This window comes from Cyprinodon variegatus, unplaced genomic scaffold, assembly GCF_000732505.1.
Source record: "Cyprinodon variegatus isolate N-32 unplaced genomic scaffold, C_variegatus-1.0 Scaffold94, whole genome shotgun sequence".
Taxonomy (NCBI): Eukaryota; Metazoa; Chordata; class Actinopteri; order Cyprinodontiformes; family Cyprinodontidae; genus Cyprinodon; species Cyprinodon variegatus.
The window spans coordinates 1,509,449-1,518,391 of NW_015150547.1; the positions used below are offsets into that span (position 1 = coordinate 1,509,449).

The 8,943-nt window shown below is 37.0% G+C and overlaps 1 long non-coding RNA gene across 1 annotated transcript in view; it reads right to left on the reverse strand.

Annotated features, from left to right (window-relative positions):
- Positions 1-5,983: 5,983 nt before the first annotated feature.
- The window catches only part of LOC107084204, a 7,699-nt gene continuing 4,739 nt past the window's right edge, over positions 5,984-8,943 (reverse strand). Inside the window, exon 2 of the long non-coding RNA XR_001481210.1 lies at positions 5,984-6,372. This is a non-coding gene — a long non-coding RNA (uncharacterized LOC107084204). The remainder of the gene's footprint in view (positions 6,373-8,943) is intronic.

The window sequence follows — 8,943 nt, forward strand, 5'->3', positions numbered from 1 at the left end:
TACCCTTTCCGGTAGGTTAATGTAATTGTGTTTTCCTTAATGTAGTTGCGCTTTGCTTTATGTAGTTGCGATTTCCTTAATGTAGTTGCGCTTTTGGATTTGTAGTTGCAGTTTGCACTTCAGGGCCACCGTAGAATTCTGACTTTAATCTCAGAATTCTCACTGTATTCTGACAATAAAAAAAGTCACAATTCTGAGATTAAAGTCGGAATTTTGAGATTTAAGTCAGAATTCTGACTTTTTTTCCATGTTAAACTGAAATAAAATTTAAAAATCAGTTAACTTTTTTTTCAGTGGCCCTAATCCTCTTCTGTATTTTTAAGTATGATAACAGAGATGTTTGTATTTCTTACCTTCCACTGATCTGATAGAAACACTGTAGGACTATTTTATAAGGGGAGGCTACAGGTAACTCATCCTGTAACTAATCTGCCACAGAGACTCATCCTCTGCCGATATGAAAACAGACACATGTTGCTGCTCACCTCACCCCTCGTAGAAGCTACATCACAGGGATTTCCTAACTGAATCCAGCTGTAAGCTCTTTCAATTGACTCATTAATAACTTCATAAGTGACAAGGCAAATAAATATAGTCTTATAATACAGGAGTTTGAACTATCCCAGGTAAGAAAGTACCCAATCTTATATCTATAAACCGTCATACTTCGTGCTTTCTGCCAGAGGCCTATTAATTAAGACTGAAACAGTCCGATTAATCGTTATCTAATTTACTAACTGAATAATCGATGTCTGCCGTATGCCAATTCTGTAAAAATCTCCTATTAAGCTACCTTTGTTATCAGATAATTAATATCTTTTTTATGATATGAGCTGATTAAAGCAGACCTTTAAGCCTCTTTATGTCTTTACTAGATGTCAAGATAATGTCTTCCAGATAAAGCGACTGAATAAGTTTGTTTTTCATGTGTCAAGAGTAACAACGTGCCTTTTCTGATTTTAAAATAAGAATATTATTTCAAGTATGACTTTCCTGTAGTATCAAGCTTTATGGATAAATAAAGCTCTGGGTTATAAGCAAGTTTTTTCAGTAATAGTCATGAAACACTCTGAGTCCTGTCTGACCTTTTACCAGGAGATATTGGGACAGTATGGGCAACTGTTTAGCAGTGGTGTCAAAAATTCACACATTTGCTACTTAAAGGAATAGTACACCCAAAACATGATTAGCCTTCATTTTCTGCTCACCCCCATGCTGAACAACACTCTGGAGTACTTTTTTGATATCTCAAATGCATCTGGAGATCTGGGAGGCTTCTTGCTGTCTGCTGACATTCAAATAATGGAGGTCTATGGTGCCCGAGACAGAAAGGTCCATAAAAGTCCACAAAAAACGTGTCAATATTCCTCCATACTGCTCGTCCAATGTATTCCAAGTGTCCTGAGTGGGTAGCATCCAGAATTTACTCGAAACGAAGTCATTTAGAATGTTTTTAGAGCATAAACAGTAGTGTATAGTATTTCCTAAAAGCGCGTTCACGAGTCTACGGAAACCGCGGCAGACCAAACCAGACGAAAGTGCGCATTCAGCTCGGCAAAGAACTCATGCTCTTCCTCAACACTGAAGTCCTCAGACATTTTTCTTTCGTTGTTTCTTTCTTTGCACAGGTAAACAGCACATTTCTTCTTCTACGCTTTATTATTGACAGAGCAGACGCTGAATGCGCACTTTCATCTGGTTTGGTCTGCCGGCTTCCGTAGCGTCCTGAACGCGCTGGCGCGCGCTTTCAGGAAATACTATACACTACTGTTTATCCTCTAAAAACATTCTAAATGACTTTTTTTCGAGTAAATTATGGACGCTACCCACCCAGGACACTTGGAATACATTGGACGAGCAGTATGGAGGAATATTGACACGTTTTTTGTGGACTTTTATGGACCTTTCTGTCTCGGGCACCATAGACCTCCATTATTTGAATGTCAGCAGACAGCAAGAAGCCTCCCAGATCTCCAGATGCATTTGAGATATCAAAAAAGTACTCCAGAGTGTTGTTCAGCATGGGGGTGAGTAGAAAATGAAGGCTAATCATGTTTTGGGTGTACTATTCCTTTAAGTAGAAGTATAGATACTGCAGTTTAAAAACACTCTGGTAAAAGTTGAAGTATAAACTTATCCTCTTTATTCAAGTAAAAGAAAAAGTATGCATGTATGCAAAGTATGCACTCCAAAAACTACTTAAAGTATAAAAGTATAAAGTAACCTTAAAAAAAAACCCCAGCAAGATGCCACTATAAGAACTGAAAGCTCAATTTTTCGACTATTTTAAAAATTCTTTGAGGTAGGGCCAAGGATGAGGGAGGGCTTATTGGTCTCCGTCTCCCGATACGCTCTCGCCTGTGTCCGACCTTTCAGACATTTCCCCATCTTTTTCTGAATCTCACATTGTAGCATGGCAGTGACAATTTACGTTTGCAGTTTGAAGAACACCTGCTTGCTTCTGATGATTTCCTTTAGCTAACCAATGAGTGTTTGCGTTATATGACTCATCCAATTACACTAGTTTTCACTAGATGTGGATGGAGCCAATCATCTGCATTGAATGGCACACATGACATGAAATAAATATTTATAAACATTAAACCGAAACCAAGAGTAATGAGTAACCTTTGTTTTAAAAATGTAAGGAATAGAAAGTACAGATACTTGTGTGGGTAGAAGAAAAATGCTAAAAATAATTAATGGAGTAAAGTATAGATACTAAAAATGTGTACTTAAGTACAGTAATGAAGCATTTTTACTGCGTTACTTGACACCTCTGCTGTTAAATAAGGCCTGCAGGAGTCCCTTTGGGTTCTTTCTCGGTCAAGATCTTGTTAATAGCTTCAAAAAACACTTTAACAGGCATACCTGGGCTGTGTGTAGATATTTTAGCTCATGTGAAGGTTTAACCATCAGCTCATATCAGGAGAAAAAGAGTTCACACTTGTATGTCAAATTCTTGTTTTTTTTTTTTACTATTACAGCTGTATGTCTCACTACCCATCCTATGAAAACAAACAAACATTTGACATCTATTCTTAAGGTCAGTGTATGTAAAGATGAAGTAACTTCTGTAAACACAGCTCTATGCTGAAAAAGGAAGAGCAGATATGTTTGAAATCTTTCCTCCATCTTCTTTAGTAATACTGACATCCAGACTGCAGTGATCACCAATCATTGCTTTGCATTCAAACACACACAAAATAAAAACAATTTAGTCCATTTCCATATTGTCTTTAAGATTTCACCTCTAGATTTCATCTTCATGGGTTGAAAGATGTTTAGTCATTTATTATTTTAGGTTGTAATCTTAAACTTCGCCAACAATTGATAGCATGAATCAACAAACAGAAGGCTCAGTCTAAAAAACAGAGATACACAATTTGTTTCTTTTATTTGTGATTTCATAGTTTCTATTTCATTGTGATTTGCAACCATTAAGCCCGCCCCACCTTTAAGGCTATGAATATGAAATCACCTTAAAATGAATATAATTACTTTTAGTTTGGTCAGTTTAGTCCAGTGTTATCTGTGCTCTAAGGTTTTTGCTGGTTTGTCTGCAGCAGGTGGAGCTTTTTGTTGTGTCCAGACAGGAAGGGGATGGACATCGCCCCCTGCCGGTATGCTTAGATACGACAGGAAGTTTCCCTTTTTCCTGAAAGAAAAACAGCACTATAAAGAAGTTATTTGCAGCTGGCTTGACTCACTGCAACCTCAAAAGATTGCAAAAGAGTAGATCTTGTACCGTTATATATATGCATTAAAGGAATGCATAAAGGTGCATTTAAAATCTCAAGCATCATGTCTCTGGAACATTAAACCCAAGGATAAATGAATTGATTTACAAATATCCACAATAAGTAAGTGTAAATCCACTAAATTGATATTAATTAAGAATAATATCTAATAACTTTAAGTAGTAAATTTGGTAAATGCAAAAACAAAGATTAACCATAAAGCATATCAAATAACTACAAATACCAAAATAATTGTACGTTATTAGACTCCTACAGAAATCCTGCATCTATTTAATTAAAAAGTGTATAATGTGTTTACCCCATGTACCCTGATCAAATGCATGATATCTGACAAGTGCATTACAAATTATTTCTACAATCAGAAACAAAAAGTACGTAAGGTAAAATATACTTTATTGATCTTACAGTGGAGAATTTTACTTGTTGCATCGGCTCAACAGTCAAAAGAAGGTGCTAAAAGGAGGAAAAGGTGCATGGGGTATATACAGTGCTTCCATATATATCTATATATAACAGCTGACGTCTCTTATTTAACAGGATTACTGCACAGGGTAGTAGATAGTGATTTCCCATTAATTCTGATATTTATAATCATTATAATTAAATATATATATATATATCCTACTGATCATTTCGTTGAGGAATCTGTTGTAAATTTGGTCAAAAATTATCCCTGTTAAACACATTTTATATACCATATTTATTTACCATATTTGCGATCATTGGAGCAGAAAGAATTATAGTCAAAGGAATTGTTTGTAGAGCTGCAATACCAGACTGGGCCAAAAAGACAAGTGTGAAACAAAAACCTTCAGCAGTGAGGTCTCCATTAGTCATGAACTATTAACTTCTTCTTGCATGAATTTGACTGGTATCACATCCCACTTTACCCACTATAAAAACAGTTTGTGTTTGCTTTTGGATTGTTGGCTGATTTTAATATCTAATTTTGCTCTAGTTTCAGTTTCTACAGGTTAATTTTAGGTGAAGTTGTATGATTTGAAGCTGATAGTTCATCTGTGATTAATCCAAATATTTAACTGCAATTATCGTGCGATTCTGGAAATGAAGGTCAACTGGTCTGAAGCTACCACTACTGTGCTCAATAATAGGACTGCTGCAGGTCTAAAAAAAATAAAATAAATACTTTCTTGGTTTTTATCTCAGTCACAGTCTCTTGAACCTCAGTTTTTCCTGGTTCCCACCACCCTATCCTGGCTCTGACCATATCAGATTCCGTAAGCAGCTTGCAAACAGAATCAATTGTTATATAATAGTTGCTGGCTATGCTGGGTTATAAGACATTCTAGTATGTTCAGTAGAAGGTATGCCTTAATTAGCTATAATGTGTCACACTGACATTTTGTGAATCAAGCAACTCCACACAAGTTTAAACTTGTGCATAAAAAAACACCCATAAAGTAATAATGCATTTTAATGTTGAATATTTTTTTTCTCTGCAAGATATCAAACCTAAAGGGGACCCAAGCTGAATAAAAGACAATATAAAAAAAAAAATGCTTCACAAATTCAATCTCATCTTTATTCAAGTGAGAATTTAAAACCTCATCCTTTCCCCTCAGTTTAGGACATTACACCACCTGGTGGTGAGTTTTGAGAATACATGCTTCAAAAGTGTTATCAAATTCAGTGGCAAAACCATAAAATAAAATAATACAAAATGAGTACACTGAATTCAAAGCTTAGTCTTATCTTATATCCATTCATCTTTGCTTTTGTTAAGAATTCCCTCATAACTTTTCAAAAACTTGAAAACTAAAATTCAACAATTAAAAATAGAGCCGTTTTCCAAACACTTTTCTCCTCTGTAATACATGCCAGCACTTCTCCATGTTTGTCCTGTGACTTAAGAAGTGAGCATGCTGCGGAGGAATTTGATGAGGAGCTGATGACGCCTTCAGGCAGAGAAAAACAGACGTTATGCAAGTTTTTCCCTCTTTTCTTCCACCAGAGTGTATGTAACAGCAGCTGAACCGAGTCCTGGGTTATAGAATCTAAAAACAGGCTGGATAGAAAGTTTGATCACTTTTTTTTTATTAGGACTCAAAGAAACAACATTGAAACGGATAGTCTTATTCTTACAGACAAAACTTTGTTACATATTTGTGGATTTTAGTTTTTTTAAAATCACCATCGTCATGGTTGACATCTTCTGCTGAGGTATTTTAATGCCTTGAGTCTGAAATGAACAATGAGTCGTCTCAGGGGAACATTTTGTTCTTTATTTTACAGAGGAGAAAACAGATTGTTTACATAATATATGCAGGAAAACTTTGTTTCCCCATAAAATCAATTAATGGATAAAGACAAAATACAGAAATGTTTCAAATAAACAAAACAGGTTAGTGAGCTACATTCTCACCAGCTGCTATCCTCTTCTTAAAGCCTGTAGGGCAGGGCTGACCAGAGCAGTTCTTCAGCTGGCAGCTTTAGCATGTGTACAGGAACATAAAGCTTGCCAGTGAAGAACTGCTGTGAGTCAGCCAGGCAGAACCTGAGCGGTTGAAGCCTTCAGTCTCAGGTTGACACACCTTCTCATTTGTATCAAACTGCAACTCCTTCCTCCTTCTGAGTTTAGCTGCATGCATCCCTGCAGAAAGAGAAGAACAGACTGTTAAACTTCCTCTATAAAGTTTCTACACGAAGCGTAGGAATGAGGTGGCCTGTAGCCAGTCACACACGTCCGGCAAGTGGGCGACGAGGGAGCCAGAGCGAATGGCTCCCTCGAACGATCAGCTGCGATGAATTGGCTGAAACTATGATATGTAGAAGCGCCTGAGGAGATGCACACAAACACAAGAGATCATACGGCGGATTACCAGCAGCCGCCGCTCGGATCTGCTTGTGCAGGTTGCGTAGGCCACCGGAAAATAAATTCTTGGACGTTCTTTTAGTTATTTGAAAATCACAGGCGGCATGACAGTAAATCACAGTTACTGTGGTTACAGGATGAGCGAGCGATGAAGAGGAGCCGACAGCCTGCGCATGAAACACTGCAATCGTCTTAATAAGAGCCATGCAGACAGCTTTTTGTAAAACATTAAAGGATGTTCAGGAGATTTAAATATTATCTACATACTGCAGAAAACTGTTAATGTTTAGATTAATCAAAGAAAGATAAATTTTTCCATTACTATCCCAGTGTAAAACCAACATGGTCTGATTGGCTGCTTCTAGCCACACGGTCTTAGTTCCTGTAAAGCAGTGAAACCAGGCTGAACCAGTTCGCTTTGCACTGCTGGTCAGCAGGCTGAAAAAAAGGAATCTTGATGTTCCCCCAATAAAAGTCAAGTTACACTGCTTAGGTGCATCTCTGGTTGCAGAAACAGAAGGTCTGTAGAAATGTGCAATCATTTTGCATTAAGGTTACTCTGTTTTACAGCTATAATATTAATGCTGTTTATATTGTACTGATATTACTGCACCACTAAATACATGCTTGCTTTTAATGTCTGTATAAACAGAGCTGCTTCCGATAAGTAAGTAAAAATTTCACTTTTTTATCTAACTTTTTGTTATGCTTTTGCCCTTCGACTTAACCCCTTTTTAACTGTCACTAAAACAGAGCAGTAGAAGGGAAATAAAAGACTGCCTGAATGCAAATGCTCATGCAGCGTGAGCAAGTCTGTGCTTCTCCTGCCAGTAGAAAACCTAATCTGGAAAAGATCTGGAGGTGAGGAGGGTGTGCTCGTGTGAGGCTGATGAGTAGCAGTACAAGCTGTACATTTCTGCAGGTAGGAGAGAAAAGAATAATCACAGGTATTTAGGTGCATAGCTAGAGGGCGGATAAGAATTAATAGACTTAAACGTGCTGCAAAGCAACCGGTTCTGTACTCGCTTAATTAGATAGAACACCAAAGTTCAATAAGAATATCCTGCTGTAAATGCTGTAGATTCCTCCTGACTGATTTATCAACGTGACCAATGTCTGGATGTGGTGAGTCAGCAGGTTTCCCAACAGCCTGTGCTGGCTTGCAAATGACGTGCACCAGGAACCAATCTCTAGAGAATATCTAAACACAAAACTTCTACTGCAAAAACTGCTTTTGGTTTGTGAGCCAATCCAATTAAATCCTCATATCTTCAGGAATACATTGATCCCCTGCAGATTTTTAAGTTCATTTGTTTCAGATTTCTGAAGTCAAGAGTTTAGGCATAATAGTGAGTCCCTTTGTCCAGCTCTGAGGCGGTACTATCTGCAGAATCACATTTAGGTTCTTTAAAATGCTGATTGAGTTATTTTTCTATTAGAATCTAAATGAAAGAACGTTTCTATTAGTTTTTGGGTCAATTGTCTCTCATATTGACTCTTGAATTATAAAATCCAGCTCCAACTGTGGTCATTTCATTCAGTGCTGATGTTGGATTTATCCATTCATATAAGGGTTTGAGAAAATTTTCCTGTGCAGAACAATTAGATCACAAATATTCAGATTTAGTTATGTCCATTTAAAGGGAAGCCAAGAGGAACGCAAATTATTTAACACAAATTAAATGGCAAACTATCAAAATCTGACCTCTTTTCCTTGGTTGCAAAAAAACTGAAAACTCTGACTTTCCTAAATGCAAATAAAGGTTGAGAAAAAGCTTCTAGAAAATGTCAGTAGCTCATAATAGGGACGCAACAACATGAAAAAATGTGGGTTCATATGGTTATCTGATCTTAAAACGACAGTTATGGCCAATAACAGATTTTAACCAATGCTGTATACTTTAATACTCTTTTGACATCAACAAAAAAATGACCACATTCCTGCAGATAAACACCCACGATCCTTTGCATCACTGTCACATGACCAGACAAACCATGTGATCAATCTACTCCCTTCCCCCTCCTGAAATAAAAGCAGAAACTGGATGCAAATAAGTATTTGCCTCATTTTACCCATTGGACCGACACAGATATGTTTAAAAATGACCAACATAGTCCATTACTGATGTTAATGCGGATATATCTCTCATCCCCAGAGCAAAACAGAAGGATTTCAAACTCTGATTGGTGATGATCCTAGCAGACTTCAAAAATCAGATTTCCAAAACATTAATCTTATCACACCCACAGCTGTTAGATTAGGCTTTCAAGACTATGGAGTAGGGTTGTCACGATAGAAAACTTTTCAACTCGATACCGATACTAAGTAAAATATTCGATACTCGATAC